Source organism: Schistocerca cancellata, chromosome 2 (genome assembly GCF_023864275.1).
Source record: "Schistocerca cancellata isolate TAMUIC-IGC-003103 chromosome 2, iqSchCanc2.1, whole genome shotgun sequence".
NCBI lineage: Eukaryota > Metazoa > Arthropoda > Insecta > Orthoptera > Acrididae > Schistocerca > Schistocerca cancellata.
This window is the reverse complement of record NC_064627.1, coordinates 73049051-73068543: the sequence shown is the minus strand read 5'-3', so window position 1 is coordinate 73068543 and position 19493 is coordinate 73049051. Positions and strand designations below refer to the sequence as shown.

General features: G+C 38.5%; 1 protein-coding gene across 2 annotated transcripts in view; it reads right to left on the bottom strand.

The window, feature by feature from the left end:
- Positions 1 to 12724, bottom strand: part of LOC126161342 (angio-associated migratory cell protein) — a 78975-nt gene extending 66251 nt beyond the window's left edge. The window contains exon 1 of one of the 2 annotated variants that reach the window (XM_049917105.1): positions 12665 to 12724. The gene's annotated coding sequence lies outside the window, so the exon portion shown is untranslated. Of the gene's footprint in view, positions 1 to 12531; positions 12551 to 12664 lie in introns of those variants that run through there. The other variant, XM_049917106.1, reaches the window with a different exon arrangement.
- Positions 12725 to 19493: the final 6769 nt, after the last annotated feature.

The window sequence follows — 19493 nt, the reverse complement described above, 5'->3', positions numbered from 1 at the left end:
ACAGTATGCACCAGAACTAAATAAACCACATATCTTTTCCTTGTAGACTTCCTAAGGCGAAAGGACGATAGCATCACCTTTATCAGTACGCAGGATGGCTGTGTCAGTATCCTCATCCAGCTTTCGTATTGCAAATCTCTCTTCCTTAGAAACATTACTTATTTGTGGACAATGTTTCTTGATTGCTCGGTAGCTTTCACAGCTGATTTCTTCAGCTGAATCCTCTGATATCAGTCTGAGAGCTCCTTCAGTGGCACTGACGAAAGATGATATCGGTAAAGTCTTTGGAATCTGAGCAAAATTTAGCCCTTTACTTAAGACAGATAATGTAGCTTCATCCAGATCCTTACCCATCAAATTTATGACAGGACGTCGAATAACAGAGTCCACCTGAGAAGGCTGGTCTAATTGGCTATACTTGGCAATCTGTCTGTCTTGTAGCCACTTCGCGAACCCAGTCAGACTTAGCCCATGTCGTGCCATCAATCCGGTCCCATGAGTCAGGAGATAAAACAGCTACTATCTTTACATGCAGATGATACAGGTGTTCAGAAACAATGTCTAACTTCCAATGAGTAAAATGAATTCTTTCTCTGACAATGGCAGAACCAGCACTATGTAAAATTGTATTTACTGCAGCATTCTTGATCAAGTGAACCAACCTTGCAAATTCTGGAACAACTCTATGGTCCTGGCACTTTAGTAAGAAACTCAGGGACCTCAATAGACTTGCTCTCTGGTGCCATAATTTGCCTGGACTATGGAACCACGAAACCATCTCCTATCCCTTGAGGTACTTGATGTGCATTTTATACTTTTCAAAAAAATGTTCAAATGTGTGTGAAATCTAATGGGACTTAACTGTGAAGGTCATCAGTCCCTAAGATTACACACTACTTAACCTAAATTATCCGAAGGACAAACACACACACCCATGCCTCTGCCGGGACCAGTCGCACAGTCCATGACTGCAGCACCTTAGACTGATCAGCTTATACTTTTCGCAGCGTAATAAACAGTTCATTAAATTGATGGCATGACATGGGCTAAGTCTGTGTTCGTGAAGTGGTTACAAAAAGACAGACTGCCAAGTACAGCCGATTGGAGCAGCCTTCTCAGGTGGACTCTGTTATTCAACGTCCTGTCATAAATTTGATAGGTAAGGATCTGGATGAATCTGTGTTACCTGTCTTAAATAAAGGGCTAAAATTTGCAACTAATCTAAAGGCTTTACCAGTACCATCTTTCATCAGCGCCATTGAAGAAGCTGTCTGACCACTATCAGAGGATTCAGCTGAAGTAATCAGACATGAAAGCTGCCGAGCAATTACAAAACATCGTCCACAGAGATTAATGTTTCCAAGGAGGAGAGATTTGCGATACGAAAGCTGTGTGAGCATACTGACACAGTCATCCTGCTTGCTGATAAAAGTGATGCTACTGTCCTTATGCCTCAGGAAGTCTATAAGGGAAAGATATGTGGTTTGCTTAATTCTGGTGCATACCGGAAGGTCAACAAAGATCCTACCAACAAGGTGGCAATAAGGATAGCTGCCTCGCTCACCACTTCACTACCAAAGGAAGCCATAACAAGTCTGAAAGTGTGAGGCGCAGTACCACCAAGTTTTCTTGAGCATTTGAATTCTATCCTTGCTACTATCAAAGTTACTATGGAAACAGAAACAGACAGCTGTCTCCCCTTTTTGGATGTTGTCGTTCGCCATAAAGTTGGTGGCACATTAAGACATGCCGTGAATCATAAACCTATGCATACAAATCTACATTTCCACGCCAGTAGCTGCCATCACCCTTCACAGAACATAGGTGTCCTTAAGACCTTAGTGCATGGGGCGCACTGTATATCCGATAAAGATACTTTGCAATAAGAGCTCACATACAACAATCGCATTTTTAAAGCAAACGAATTTTCTCCACAACAAATTCATAGAGCATTCAACGTGGAACCTAGAATGCAGGTATGTGATGGGGAAGATCCAGATCACGTGCATTTTTGCCCTATGTGGGTGCTCTTTCCTTGAAAATAGGTCATATTCTGAAGAAACACTGTGCAAAGGAGATCTGGCCTGCCACAAAGATTGCAGCTTTACTCGGCTCTGTAAAGAATGATTTATTGCTTTGTAATGGGGATGCATATCAGATTCCTTGTGGAAATTGTGAGGAGTCATACATACATTCAAACAACATGCACCATTCATGAGAGATGTGTGGAATACTGAAGATACACATTCTTCTCACAGCCAGACAATTCAGTCGTGGCCGACATTCCATGAACTACAGTGATGTGAAGATTCTGACATCCACCTCTTCCTTTTGGGATTCTGTCTTCAAGGAAGCTATAGTGATTAGATTAAATAATAATTTAATAATCAGACGTAATGGTTTTAATTTGCGCAAAGCATGGAATCTGGCTCTTGGGATAATTAAGCTGCGGAGAAGTCATCATGGTGTCATCCCCACTGAACATACATCAATAAGCGAACTGAATGACTGTACGCCTTCACCACAGGTGGCGCGCGTATAAGCGTGTCTCTTTGCTGCCAACCAGCGCCTGTAACTTGCAGGTGCGTACCACCGCAGCAGAGCATATAAGGCTGCACTTGGCACCTTGTGGTCAGACTTATGACCAAATAATGGATTTATCAATGTAAGAAGGAAAGACTATAGAATTTGATAAAGTAATAAAAAATTGATTTTCCCATCAGTCAAACCTAAACTGGTTATGCCACTACCACCAACAATTCAGTAAGTCAGTAGTCTGTGACTGGAGTGCCGACTCATAAAACCAGCACATAAACAATTGAGACAGCTGCTTCTAACAGACGAAGCACACTGCTCAGCAGATGATGACAAACTAAGGCAGCTGCCTCTTCTGAAGAAAGGGGTAGACTCGCCCTGCACTGACAAGAATCCACTTCTGAGCAGGTGCAAACTTATTCTGCAGTAGCTCTGTTCACTATTTATGGAATTAATTTTCCAATTTATATTATCATAAGCTTGTATAGTGAACATGGAGTCTTTGTACTTTAGCTTGCCAGATGCTGCATTGCAATTTTACCTACGTTCTGCATTCATAACCATAAAAATTGGATGAATAATTTTAAGAGTTGTTTCAGAACAGGACAGCGATAATTTTAAGCCCTTATCTGACAACATAATTATCATAGTTTATTACGAAAAACTGTGAAATAGCCATGCAGTTTTTGGAACAAAGTGTTATTACTTTAGGAATTTACAAGTTCGGTCATTCAAGTATCCAGTGCATCTGCAAAGAATGCCAAATTACACACTCTGCAAGATATTTCATTTCACTTATCGCATTTCCTCTTTCATTTTTTAGCCCCAATCCATATTGACCTACTATATTTCCTTCTCTCCCTTTTCCTACTCTCGAATTCCAGTCACCCATGACTATTAAATTTTCGTCTCCCTTCACTACCTGAATAATTTCTTTTATCTCATGATACATTTAATCCATTTATTTGTCATCTGCAGAGCTAGTTTGCATATAAACTTGTACTACTGTAGTAGGCGTGGGCTTCGTGTCTATCTTGGCTACAATAATGTGTTCACTATGCTGGTGAGCAAGACGTATGAAACAGGTGAAATACCCTCAGACTTCAAGAAGAATATAATAATTCCAATCCCAAAGAAAGAAGGTGTTGACAGATGTGAAAATTACTGAACTATCAGTTTAATAAGTCACAGCTGCAAAATACTAACAAGAATTCTTTACAGACGAATGGAAAAACTGATAGAAGCCAACCTCGGGGAAGATCAGTTTGGATTCCGTTGAAATGTTGGAACACATGAGGCAAAACTGCCCCTACGACTTATCTTAGAAGAAAGATTAAAGAAAGGCAAACCTACGTTTCTAGCATTTGTAGACTTAGAGAAAGCTTTTGATAATGTTGATTGGAATACTCTCTTTCAAATTCTGAAGATGGCAGGGGTAAAATACAGGGAGCGAAAGGCTATTTACAATTTGTACAGAAACCAGATGGCAGTTACAAAAGTCAAGGGGCATGAAAGGGAAGCAGTGGTTGGGAAGGGAGTGAGACAGGGTTGTAGCCTATCCCCAATGTTATTCAATCTGTATATTGAGCAAGCAGTAAAGGAAACAAAAGAAAAATTCGGATTAGGAATTAAAATCCATGGAGAAGAAATAAACACTTTGAGGTTCGCCGATGACATTGTAATTCTGTCACAGACAGCAAAGGACTTGGAAGAGCAGTTGAACGGAATGGATGGTGTCTTGAAGGGAGGATATAAGATGAAGATCAACAAAAGCAAAACGAGGATAATGGAATGTAGTCGAATTAAGTCGGGTGATGTTGAGGGTATTAGATTAGGAAATGAGACACTTAAAGTAGTAAAGGAGTTTTGCTATTTGGGGAGCAAAATAACTGATGATAGTCGAAGTAGAGAGGATATAAAATGTAGACTGGCAATGACAAGGAAATCGTTTCTGAAGAAGAGAAATTTGTTAACATCGAGTATAGATTTAAGTGTCAGGAAGTCATTTCTGAAAGTATTTGTATGAACTGTAGCCATGTATGGAAGTGAAACATGCACGGTAAATAGTTTGGACAAGAAGAGAATAGAAGCTTTCTAAATGTGGTGCTACAGAAGAATGTTGAAGATTAGGTGGGTAGATCACGTAACTAATGAGGAGGTACTGAACAGGATTGGGGAGAAGAGAAGTTTGTGGCAAGAAGAAGGGACCAGTTGGTAGGACATGTCCTGAGGCATCAAGGGATCACCAATTTAGTATTGGAGGGCAGCGTGGAGGGTAAAAATTGTAGGGGGAGACCAAGAGATGAATACACTAAGCAGATTCAGAAGGATGTAGGTTGCAGTAGGTACTGGGAGATGAAGAAGCTTGCATAGGATACAGTAGTGTGGAGAGCTGCATCAAACCAGTCTCAGGACTGAAGACCACAACAACAACTATTTTACCCAAGAGGACGCCATCATCATTTAAGCATACAGTAAAGCTGCATGCCCTCAGGAAAAATCCATTCGCAGTACCAGAACAGCAAGGCCATTTTGGTTAGTTTTACAAGGCCAGATCAGTCAATCATCCAGACTGTTGCCCCTGCAACTACTGAATAAGCTGCTGCCCCTCTTCGGGAACCACACATTTGTCTGGCCTCTCAACAGATACCACCACCATCCCCCCCCCCCCCCACCCCGTTGTGATTGCACCTACAGTACTGCTATCTGTATCGTTGAGGCACGCAAGCCTCCCCACCAATGGCAAGGTCCATGGTTCATGTGGGGGGGGGGGGGGGAGGGGGGGGAGTTTTAGAATACTGCTCAAGTATAGGGCCTGTATCAAACAGGACTAACGGGGGATTTTGAATGTATACAGAGAAGGGCAGCACAAATGGCCACAGGTTTGTTTGATCTATGAGAGTGTCACAGATATACTGAAGGAACTGAACTGGAAGACTCGTGAAGATAAATGTAAGCTACCCAGAGAGAATCTATTAATAAAGTTTCAAGAATCGGCTTTAAGTTAAGACTTAAGGAGTATACTACAACACCCTACGTATCACTCACATAGTAATCATGAGGATAAGATTAGAATAATCACTGCATGCACAGAGGCATTCAGACAGTCATTCTTCCTGCACTCCATATGCAAATGGAGTGGGAAGAAACACAAATAATTGGTACAGTGGGAGATACTTTCTGCCAGGCACCTAATGGTGGTTTGCAGAGTATGGCTGTAGTTGTATGCTTTAATCGATGATTTCATCAAAATGGTGGACACTCCTGTTTACAGCATGTACCATCTACCGACCATAACTTTACTAAATACACCCACGGACAAAGAAGTAAAGTACAGGAATAAAAGGAAACTAATGGGATGTCCGCCAAGCTGAATATATAACACACGAAATTGTGGAGAATAAACTGAACAAAAATATGAAAAACACCCAACTGAAATTGAATATTTCATTTGTCATATACAGCTTAAATTAAAACCACCATTTTCATCCAGGATGGAATGTAACAGTATGATGAAAAGGAAGGTTGCCACTCACCATACAACAGAGATGCAGAGTCAGTCACAGATAGACACAGCAAAAAGACTGTCACAAATAAATAAAGCCAGTAAGGCCTTCATCAAAAATAGACCACACACTCACTCACACAAATGCAACCTACACACACAACTGCAGTTTCAGGCATCTGAAACCACACTGGCACGCCTGTGTGTGTGTGTGTGTGTGTGTGTGTGTGTGTGTGTGTGTGTGTGGTCTGCTTTTGACGGAGGCCTTACTGGCCAAAAGCTTTATTTATTTGTGACAGTCTTTTTGTTGCATCCATCTGCGACTCAGCATCTCCATTATATGATGAGTGGCAACTTTCCATTTCATAATATTGCCACACAGTACGACGTAGTTATGTCATGGGTCAAAACATGTTGGTGGAATCAGAGCCTTCAGTTGACCCAACTACACAGTGCAAAAGTTCAATAAAATCTTGTGTACCCAGAAGCAAAGAATTCATTGCCACAACATACTCAGTGGCCAGTGTAATGTTAGACAACAACATTGCTAAATATTGTATGTCATTTGTTGTTGAAGGACCATGTACCTAAATGTGTTAATGGTGTGCTTCAGATATGAAGAGTTTTGAAAAGTAAATATTGAGAATGTTCATTTGTCATGTAATACTATGGCCTGACAGGTACAAATTATGGTTAGTAAGAAAAGAAAAAAAAAGAGTTTATAAGAAAGATTTCTTTGTTGGCAGAATATTAAATAGGTTTGGAAGAGCTGCAATGCTTCCATTGCTTTAATTTTTATTTGAAATGATAACATAGATTTCAGTATGGCATAAATAGCTCTGATGATTATGCTACTAAATGTAACAATTATTACTGAATAAACGTATGAAATTCAACACAGGGTTTGAAATATGTGAATTTAAAGGATTTTATTATCTGTAGTGTGTAGTGAGGATATTGTTGCAGTGGTTATGCATGAGTTTTATGGAATAGGTCCTGAAAAAGCAGTGCAACTATAGACCTTGCCGAAATATCCACAGGTATTCACTTCATTATCCACAGGCAAAATTTCAAAGATTAGTGAAACCTGCAATATGTTAGAGCAGTCATAATTGTTTGCGTTTTCAAATGCTCCCAGTGTCTGACAATACAGGATGAGTCAGGAGGCAAGTTAAGTGCTGAGGAGTGGCAGTGTTACTGATTCTGAATAATAAAAACTTCATATGGACATGAGCTCTGTTCTGAATGGTTTCCAAGATAGTACAAAATTAATATCTTTTTGCAGAAACCAGAACTTCCAGTGAAAACTTATTGCAGTACAAAATTAAACCACATCACTTTCCCTACAGAAAAGGTCCTATTCTTTTTGTAGGTCTAATAGTTTGCACGAAGAGAGTCTGAGAATATTGAAAATCTTGCACGATGCACATTTTGTAGCTTAGGTAGTTTTTGTAGACCAATTCTACAATTGTTCATCTCAACATCTATTCTACTGTGGAACACTGTAAACACTGACAATGCTTGAATAATACAGAAAATAAAGAATAATATACCCATATGCCCAAGTGATGTTTTTTGTTCAGAATCACTAATGGTATCACCCCAAAAAACACATACATTTCCTCCTGACTGACCTTGCATATAAAGTCTTTAGACATAATTATTTCCAAACTATATAATTGTTCCTTGTTATCGTAAAGTGGGGTGGTTAAAGTAAAATACTTCAGTGGTTTCATGATCAGAGATAAACTACGAGTTAATTGAAGCCTTCAATACTGTTACCATTGGCGAATGAGTTCATCAAAATGGTAAACATAATCAACTCATTGGACTCAACATGCACAACATGTGCCCTATAGCAAAATTACAGTTATTCTCGTGGTGTCACATTTGTTTGCTTCAACTTGTAACCCAACTGTCATCTTTCATCCTATCCTAGACTTTGGATTGTATTACATATAAATCTGCCATCACAACCAGCATCCCAAAAAATAATGCAGGTACAAAACAAAAATTTTTTCAGTGTTCTAGTGTCTTTTTGTTTGCACGATTCGTTACATGACAGGTCAGGCTGACATCCATTACTGGTAGGTGCAATTGACTCGAGATTACAGATCACGGCAACAACAACATTCTAAAACTGGTCGGATGAGTGATTTGTATGCAATCTCCTTTGTAGACTGATTGCCCTTCCCCAGTATTCTACCAATAAATTGAAGTCTGCATCTGGATTACCTACAACTGAGCCTATGTGACCATTCTATTTCATACCGTCACAAAGTGCTACACCCAGGTATTTGTATGACTTTGCCGATTCCAAATGTGACTCAGTGATATAATAGTTATAGGATACTACAATGTTTTTTTTAGTTTGTTTTGTGAAGAGCACAATTTTACATCTCTGAACATTTTAAACAAGTTGCCAATCTTATCACCAATTGGAAAAATCAAGGGCCGATTGAATATTTATGCAACTTCTTTCACACAGTAGTTCATCACAGATAATTACATCATCTGCAAAAAGTCTTAGGTTACTACTATTAATACTGTCTGCAACGTCAATGATATACAACATAAACAGCAAGGATCCCAATACATTTCCCTGGGGCTGACCTGAAGTCACTTCTAAACCAACATAATATGCAGCATCCTCCCTACCAAAAAGTCCTCAATCCAGTCACAAATTTAACTTGATATCCCCATATCATCATACTTTTGACAATAAGCATAGGTGCAGTACTGAGTCAAACATTTTTCGCAAATCAGGAAAACTGCATCTACCTGACTAGCTCGATCTAAAGCTTTGTATGTCATGTGAGAAGTGCGAGAGTCGGATTTCACATGATCAATGTTTTCAGAATCCATGATGGTTGGCATTGAGGAGGTTATTCTATTCATGAGACCTTATTATGTTTGACCTCAAAATAAGTTCTAGAGTTCTACAACAAATCAATGTGGACTGCAGTTTTATGCATCACTTCCATTAAATTTCTTGTGGACTAGTGTGACCTGTGCTTTTTTCCAAGAACTAGACACAGTTTTTGGGATTACAGAAAAGTCCGATTCCACCCATCTGCTTTGACCAATGACGTCACCAATATGGCAGAAACGACCATTCAGAATGACTCCAATATGGTGCCTATGACGTCATTACGAAAACATGACGAAAACATGAAAATAAATAAAATACCAATACACACATCTTTCTCAAAAAAACTTACGGGACCTGGGAGTTTCTGGGTGGGGACAAACTAAACATAAACATGTACAGACACACACCACCATCCCAAACCACACAAAACGACAACGCAAAATTCCCAAATTCCACTACATTCACAATATCCTCAGGAAACGGTCACTTCCTTTCATCTACATAGCTCAACCGCAATTGTCGATACCACAATATAAAACTCCAAAAATTACACCACCACCACAATTACACCTGCCACAAAACCAACACTTTAAACAAACAAAATTGGAGCCCAGCAGCAGCTCATGATACCAAAACACACAGCTACAACGGCCCATTGGAATCAGACACTTCCCTTGGCCTATGTAGGTCAACAGCAGTTCACAATACCAACACACACATAGATACGATGACACACTGGACTCTGACACTTTGCATGACCTATATAGCTCAAAAAAAACTAACAATACCAAAAAATTTAAATCAAGTACTTACCCAAAGATACATAAAACAACCCGAAGTACCAATACCAAAACATCAACCACCAACACATGCAGTAAATACCACCAACCACACAACACAGAAACACCCCACCGAACATCAAAACACATGAAAAATACACAAAAAAGTTCTGGTGCTACACACTAGGTCAGCCACCAAAATCACATACAGACACAGCCTCAAACACACACACACACAAAAAAACCTAAACAAATTCCCAACCCACCACAACTTACCACCCCCCCCCAATCCAACCTTCAACCTCCCCCCCCAAAATCAAAGCTCCATCAACAAATAAATACCACAAAATAAACAAATCTCAATCACACACAACAACTTTACCACCAGCTCCCACCCCCTCCCCGGCCGAGCCACAGCCCCCCCACCCTCACAACACATCTTTAACCAACCACCTTCAGCCCATACATTTTACTAATATCCCTTAAAAAAATGTGAAAAATGCAGTAGTCCCCAGGGGCACCCTTCCGCCAACAACCTAAATGAGACTGAAGGTTAGAAGAGTGTGCCTCTCCCCCCTCCCCCCCTCCCAAAAACTGACTTAACCACCCCCTAAAACCCCTCTATCGTATGTGTGCCTGCTCCAGTCTCATAATTCTTGAATTCTAAACTATGGTTAACAACTAAATGATCATAACCACTCTGGCCTAACCCCGTATAAGATGTAAAAGAATCAGAAACTGTTCTACTACCCTCCTCTATATAGTCCTCAATTAATCCCACCAATTCCCTCTCTGTACATCCAACCAAAACCCTAAAAAAACACTCTGAATAACCACCCCCAGAAAAAACAGCCTCCTTCACACCCATAAACCAATCCAAGACTTACCCCTTCCATACTTCCTCTTCCCAAACTGCGACTCGTCAATCTCCATGATGACCCCAGGCCCACCCAACTTACTGCTGTGTTTAATATATGTAGAACAAACTTCCCTACAATATGAAAACCAGTCAAAAACTGTCCTCTTGCTCACACCAGTCTCGTGTGCACTATGGGAGGATCTATAATAAAAATGATACGTCATCAAAATTATCTCTCTCATGCCCAATGTAGACCCCTCAAACCACGCCTTACGGAGTCCAAGACGCCGGAACTCTGGCCAACCGCATGTTCTGCCAACACACGTTGCATTTCACGATCTCAACCAGCAGCCCGAATAATTGCAAGAATTTAATGAGGAAGAACATATCATCCCTCATTTCAGCCCGCAAGCGAGCACTATTGTATCTCTCAGTCATATCCATACGTAACAAAACCAGCCACAAATTAAATTAAATGACTTGCCACACGACATACAGCAAACGACACTACAATAACTTAAACACAATAGAAACAAATTCTTAACTCACTGAAACCAATTTCTGGAGAAGAACTTCTGTTGCACAGTCACAACTGACAACTGAACAGTACAAGCAGCGATACAAAATGAACCCAATACACCATACAACATGTGAACCATAAACACACCACTAGAGGACACTACCAACTGCAACAAAACGACGTCTACAAACACAACACACTAATACACTAAACTCTGCACTATCGTGGCAACACACACAACAACATCCTTACGTCACGGGTCAAAGCCAGCGGGTGGGATCGGACACCTTGGTTGACCCCACTTATTTTGTTTGATCTACCATAGATTATCGTTATAAGTGGGGCTAACTCACATTCAGATTAAGTATAAAATCTGACAGATTCCATCAGGCCCTAGAGCTTTGTTCAATTTTTACAACTTCAGCTGTTCCTCAAAACCACTGATGCTTATACTTGTTTAATTTGTTTTCAGTAGTAAAAGGATTAAATTAGAGCAATTCTGCTGGGTATTTCTTTGAAAAGGGAGATTTTAAAATGGAGTAAAGCATTTAAGTTTCTGCTTTGTTACCCTCCGTTTCAGTTCCTGTCTCGTTTGCCTGAGACTGGACACTAACTTTGGTTACACTGACAGACCACAATTTCTTTGGGTTTTGTGAAGTATCATTTGACAATATTCTGTAGCGGTAGCCACTGAATGCATCACCCACTGCTCTCTTGACAGTCAAACATGTTTCAGTATCCATCAGTAGAATCTCTGTTTCTTTAGAAGTTTCTTTACAGTGACCACAGAAGGTCCCTCCCGTTATAAACCGTTGTACTGTGTACATATCTATCCAGCCCACTACAACTATTCTTTTAATCTTCAGCCATAGTTCTGCTACATGCTCCTACCCTGTACTGAAAGTTCCATGCTCCTCGCTGAGGTATGACAGTACACATTACACTAAATTCAAAGCAAACACACTGTTACTAGTCAATGTTAGCAAACAAGAAAACGGATTAACAAGTTCTCAACCAGGAAGGTAATTTCTCTATTTGTTTATAAATTCTGAAATGTATTAAGTGACTCAGTGTTCGGCATATTAGATCTATACGCAACGTAATAGATAGAAATTTCACACTGTGTAACAATATGCTTGGATACAGTGACAGACTTAAATTGTTCATGCGTGACATTGCAGTGTCGGAAACAATACTCTTGCAGCAATTTACGGAAAATCTGTTTCAAGCAATCAATCTGTCAAACATAAAAGATCTGGAAATATGAGTCTATGCAATATTTAAGAACCTGCTGACCACATGTCACAATTATAGACAGACAGTATTGCACCACACCTAAGAACCCATAAGACAATTTCCCCACTTGCTGTCAATGCATGACTATTTGTACACTAAAATACAAATCCTTATTGACATTTGGAAGCGTGTCACATTTATCAGTTTGAAATATTTGATAGTTACCGTAAAGAGTCGTACAAAATGTAACATTAGGTACGCCCACATCATTATACAAATTTTTAAAAAATATTAAGCGCATTCAATCTTTGTCACACATATTTACAAGCACACAAATTTTACCAGTGAATATACTCACAGTTTCTCTCCTTGCTGTTAACTTTGATGAGTGTTGTTTCGCGCTTATGTTCAAAGATTGTAGGACCTTAAGATATCACTCCGTTGATTAGACTTGCGCCATTGCAAAAAAAGTTGCGGTACTCAAGTGACACCACAAGAATTGCCACTCCACTAGTGTCATTTTAGTTGCATTTGGGAACATGGAATGGGACCATCCATTAATTTTTACCGCCAGACGCATATGTCTTCCCATTTCCATTTGCTAGGGTCACATTTTTGCTGAAGCTCCTTCAGTTGTGCGGCAAGAGATTTTTATTTTGGAGGAGACAAATAACAGATAAGATTTTGCAGGTAAGGAATTTCATTTCATTTATTAATGTCTTTTACATCCATTATGCGCATTAGATCAATAAGGCAGAGATAAGTGAATCTGCAATTATGTTGAAAACGTGGTCCAAATGCAATTCAAAAAACAATGTAGATAGTTCTCTACATTCTATACATTCTGCAAGCCCTTTTTGTGGATACGTTTCCAAATATGATCGCGTACGCAGCAGCAGAACCTAAGTGAAATATGATGATAACAGCAGTTATTAGGGAGGTTTCAGATACACTGAAGTTTCTCAGTTCTTTACAAATACACTCCAGTAGTTCAGAGTCCATAAAGTATAGTGCAGTTACAAAAGGTAGTTCGAAGGTACCGCTCTACAAATAAAATAAGTACTAGGAAATCAAAAGCATAATATGAACTACTGCAACATGAGCGAGCATTGCGAGACCAGTTTAAATTTCCCTCCAACGAAGCCAACGACAAAACTTTCTTCCCCAGTAACCTTCACGTTCAACTTTGGCTCCAGTCCGCTGACAATCTGTGTGAAATGTGACGCTCTGTTCCACTACAACAAGAGTGAATTGACAGAAAATAAAATTTAGTATGGAACTTCATAAACATGAAACCAGAAAAGACAGATATAAGTACAATACTGTAAAAATATGAGATAGAACCATATTAATGGAAAATACAAAGGGAATAGCAAATTTTGCTAACGGTATTTTTCCAGGATTGCTGAGAAACTGCAACAAAATTTTTCTAAAGCTGTTGTAGTACTCAAAATGTATTGTATAGTAAGCACAATGATGTTATATCCCACAGCAGAGCATGAAGTCAGGAAAATGGAATAAATATTTTTTAAAAATAAGACGTCAGCAGGCACAGATGAGATGTCGATGTCTATTCTGAAGTTTTGCATAAAAAACATAAAATTTAGAGTAACAAATTTGTCAGGTAAGTCTTTCAGTTCATGCATTTTGCTGGAATATCTAAAAGCATGCATAATTTCTGATCCACCAAAGAAAGGTAGTGTGAAAAATATTGAAAACTGCAAGCCAGTTTCTCTACTCTCATAATTCTCAAAAATAATATCGTAAACTCAGAATAATTAGTTACCTAGAGAAATAAAGCCTTCATAATGAAGTATAGTTTGCTTCTGAGGCAGCAGAAGTACAGTATTGTCCATAAAACAGTTACCAAAAGTGATACTTTAACCTCTCTACTGTGATGACTGAGTTAATAGCATAAAATTTCCATTGATGTGCCATATTCCCATACTCTGGAATACTTTGTTATTAGGTCTTTAAGATTACTGATACACTCTAACCCAGATAATGATTAATTGTTCCATGTACTCACTAACCATACATTCAACTAAAGCTGCTAAAATTATGAGACATTCAATAATGAAACTACCTGGCAGATTAAAACTATGTGCTTGACTGAGATTCGAACTTGGGACCTTTGACTTTCACAGGCAAGTGCTCTTGCAACTAAGCTACTGAAGCACATCTCATGGCCTGTTCCCACAGCTTCAAATCCACCACTATCTCATCTCCTACCCTCCAAACTTGAAACGTGCTCAGTTGGTATAGCATTTGCTCAAGAAAGGCAAAGGTCCCAAATTCGAGTCGAGATTTAATCTGCCAGGAAGTTTCATATCAACCCACACTCCACTGCTGAGTAAAAATTTAATTCTGGAAACATACCTCAGGATGTAGCTAAGCCATGTCTCAGCAATATCCTTTCTTCCAGTAGTGCTAGTTCTTCAAGGGGTGCAGGTGAGCTTCTGTGAAGTTTGGAAGTTAGGAGACGAGGTATTGGCGTAACTGAAGTGGCAGGGACAGGTCATGAGTCGGACTTGGATAGCTCAGTTGGTAGAGCACTTGCCTCCAAAGGCAAAGGTCCCAAGTTCGACTCTCGGTCTGACACACAGTTATAATCTGCTGGGAAATTTCATATCAGTGCACACTCTGTTGCACAGTGAAAATTTCATTCTCAAACTTTAATAATAATTATTCTGCCTCCAGAGCTATATCAAGTTGAACCTGTAACCTAGGTAGAACTGAAAAAGTTGCCCCCCCCCCAGAAAAAAGCTTCATTTCTTCAATTTTTACTACATAGATTTAGTACATTTTATAATTTTGTTAATAGGTTTAGAAAAATGAAGCATTGTTGCAAAATATTAGTTAAATTAGGTATATTCATATAAAATACTGCACACAAGCAATGAAATTATGATTGTAGTATATAGAGTAAAGTTGTATAAACATTCTAAAAGATGAAAATAGAACAAAGTCTACTTCTAACTATTTAGGGCAGTTACTGTACATTTATTTTCATATGATGTGTAATAGATAACAGATTTTATGAGCTCCTTACAGATTATTAATAGTCCATAAATTACTAACTAGAAATAAAAGAACAAGGATTGAAAATCTGGGAAAATATCGCTTTGCAGGACATGTTCTTTATTACAGTTTTACTCTTCATTTTCTGCTTTGAGCGAAGCAAACTCATTGATTATGTCATGGGAGTCAAATTTAACAGCTGCATTATATTCTAACCCCAACATCTGTTTTCAATAACACTCAACCTCAACAGCATTCTTCATCATCTGTAGGCCGTGTTTGCACAAGAAACTAATATGACATCACAGCTTGTGGCTTTTTGCAGTGACACCATGAGGTACCATTTACAAAGGACGCCACAAATTCTATACAGTTACACAGCTTTCCATATAGCACTAATTGAAATCATTTGGGGAAGTATCAGTGTTATAGCGCAGGTTATTACACTAAAGAAGTGACAAGAGTTAAATACAACGAAAACGAAACCCAAATGTTGCATCCGAAAATATATTTCGAACACGGATAAATCACAGGCCACATACACATGCTATGGCAAACTAACCAACAGCTGGTATGTAAATATCATGTGCAGACATGTCACACTTCCAAGACATTAAAATCTTATTGTGTTCTTTGACGTAGGCAATTCTAATAACTAATTTGCGGTCTAACAGCTGGCACAGCACACTCATGGAATATTTCCCGCATTTATAATCCATAATTGATATAGTGCATACAGAGTCTTGTCTGGCAAATCATGAATTTTATACGACTCCCTTTTTCTGTTACATATTAAAATTTTTTCTTTATTCATTAAAAAATATCTTAAGGTTGTTAGGTACTTCATTGGTTTGCAAATATTGCGTGCAGCAGGCGCACACACATGCTCACCCCCCCCCCCCCCCCACACACACAGACACACACAAACACTGCTACAGAAGATCGGACAGTTTCAGAGGCTGCGAAAATGTACTAGCTCATCCCAGTTTTCAATTTTTACAGTTATAAACTGTGAACATACTGAAATCGAATGGAGTACACCGGCACTTATTCCACTATAACTGTGACAGAATGCTCGTGTTTCAAAATACAGGCAACAGGGAGCAGTGTTGGAAGGAAAGTGGAGCAACAAAGGACAAACAAGCTGAACATTTTGTTGCTTGACAAAAGTTGCATCTCTTAAGTTGCACCAAAAAAAGTGAGAATTCACATATGGGGCAATAGAATGCCACTAGCTGTGGCGAAACTTTCGCTGTGCATGTGAATGTGGCTTTAATTTGTTGAAACTGCGTTCAAAGTATGCTACGATTACTGGTTTTGTCATAAATATATTCATAGCTTGTTTGATGTTTGGACAATCATCTCTTAACTCATACTCTAATAAAAACTTTAATATATCCAGATAGGAAGCTCTGCCAATGTTCTGCAACAGCTCTTTCATCTGTATTTGAGAACTATTGGATTAACTAGCACCACAGTATCAATACCTTCGCAATGTTTGGCAGTCAAATCTGCTGGACATTATTGAGGATATGATAAGGAGTTTTAATTTAGGGCGTTTCTTGACAGTAAATTAATGTCAGATTAAACTGTGTGTTATACGTGAGATCTGTTTTCTATTCTATCTATTATTCTGTGAAATACTTTGAAGCATTCTTTTTCAAACAGTCGAACTCCAGTCCACAAATTGCAGAAGTAGACAAAAATTGACAATACTGGGTCGAAAAGTATATTTGCTTCAACACCTTTTAGCTGACCTTTCAAATCCTATAAAACAACAAGAATTCTGTTCTTGAACTTGTGCTATTTGTGTAGAAAGCAACTGTGTTAACAAAATGCATTGTTGCTAAATAAACTATGGAGAGATACATGTCTGTTCAGCAGCAGTCATTTCTGTACAAGGGGGTCCATACAACACTTATTAGGATGGCCTAGACCTGGAGGTATGGTAAATTTTAGAATTTCAGAAGACAAATGGCAACTTGTAAGTAGTTATAAAAAGTTTTCATATCCAACTACGTTAAAAACCAGTGTAACACTGACTTCTGAATCGTTTTCTTGAAAGAAAAAGGCCTGAATAAACTGTATTTTTTTCCTTCCCCCAAGAGGTAGAGGTGTGGATGGCCACCCCTTGCCCATGGGTATGGGTGCCCTTGTCTTTTTTTATGATACTACCTGTACGAAATGGCATTACAGATATGACTCTGCGACAACAGGATACATTATAGCTGCAGGGCAAGGTAAAGTACTGGATTCTTGTCATAGGCAGAAGGCAGGAACACAATGGTTAGGAGAAATCATGCAATTCTAAAAGGTTAATTGTTAAGTTACCTCTGTTTCTGGTCAGTTTTTCCGCCCTCTCTGTGCCTGGACCATTGGTGGGGGCATCTCTCACCAAGCTCTTAGCACAACCTTATCTGTTTCAGAAGAAATTAATATAGTTTGGCTGCTAAAATTGCAATATTCACCCATTATTTCACAATCATCATCCACCATTTCTTCAGTGCTCTGACATAGCACATATTATATGTGTGAACATTGTACAAACAAAAAAACATTGTATAGATTAGATTTAAGGGACAAATTAAATAAAATAAAAATTGGCTTGCATAATCTCATGAAGGATGCATTTCTAAATCCTTTCTAAGTCGAATTTGGACTATAAAGCAACTTCTGATATCAGAGTTTCCCCAGTAAATAGTTCTGAATATCAACAGAGTTCATTAATTGTAGAGTGTAAATTTAATTATTGGCCATTTTATCATACATTTGTTAAGAAATTTCATTCAGCAGCATATGCCGCTTAGTTTTTCATTGATGAAACTTATATGTTTGGCCCACTTCAGACTTTTCTCTATTTACAATCAATAATTATAGTTTATAATTGTTTACTTCTTACGATTATGACAGGGTTTAAAGGGTGCTTCTTTTGTGCAGCTTAAGGGGACTGATAGGTGAACACAATGAGAAATCTTGAAAAATTTTCTAAATAGTGTAGTTCAAAGAATAAGAGCTGGAAACCCATACAATGTGTACCATCTTTTAACAGATCCTTTGGAGATATTTTTGGGTATGAAGCACAGCTTTTGGGCTCATGGCTATTTTCTGAATTTTATTTTGTGTTACAAGTAAAATAAACATGTTAATTATTTATATTCAAAATAGGTACACAGATCCCGAAATAAAAACGAAGTATAAGCTTGATTTTTTCTGGAAGCTCTTCACACTATTATCTTTAAAGCAGAACTTTAAAAATGGTGAAGCTTTCATAAATTATGGTTAAAATTTTTTAATAATGATTATTACAAATTTCAGTAATTAATTCATAGTTTTTCTTTAAAAAGTCTTTAATTTTCAAATTTAAGTCATAAGTATAGACTACGTTTTAGTTATGTATGTCTTAAGCCAGTATACGAAATTTCAGACCATTGTCTTTAACAGATTTTAGTCACTGCATGCCATAGCATAGAAAGTGAACTTCAAGGAAATTCAAGTTAAAGTCAGAACTTCTGTCTCTGTCTAACCTGCATAACATTGATGCATCCCAGATCCATATTCACTTTGTTTCTGGCTCTGGTTCAAATGGTTCAAATGGCTCTGAGCATTATGGGACTTAACATCTGAGGTTATCAGTCCCCTAGAACTTAGAACTACTTAAACCTAACTAACCTAAGGACATCACACACATCCATGCCCGGGGTAGGATTCGAACCTGTGACTGTAGTGGTCGTGCAGTTCCAGACTGAAGCGCCTAGAACAGCTCGCTACACTGCCCAGCGCTTTGTTTCTGCTGATATTCTTTCTCCCTTTTCTTTGTCAGACTTATTCTTCTTATTCTTACTTCTTTGGTGACTTCAAACACTGATTTCTCTATTTTGAACAGTCGCCAGCAGTCTGTGTAATTAAACCTCTTTGCATATTTTGTGCACCAGACAATCTCATTAATTCCATAATCTTAAACCTTGATACTGCACCATCATTAAAGCATTAACACAGTACACTTATTTTCAGAGTATTTAGTACCACCAGAACAGCTTTTTGAACCTGTTCTCATACACAGGTGTTAAAACTCTCATTTGGGTTATTGAATCCTATTTCTCTAATAATCTTGTGTCATTAAGATCCCTTTATATAGGTTTTACAACTTCCATTATAGTAAATGGCAA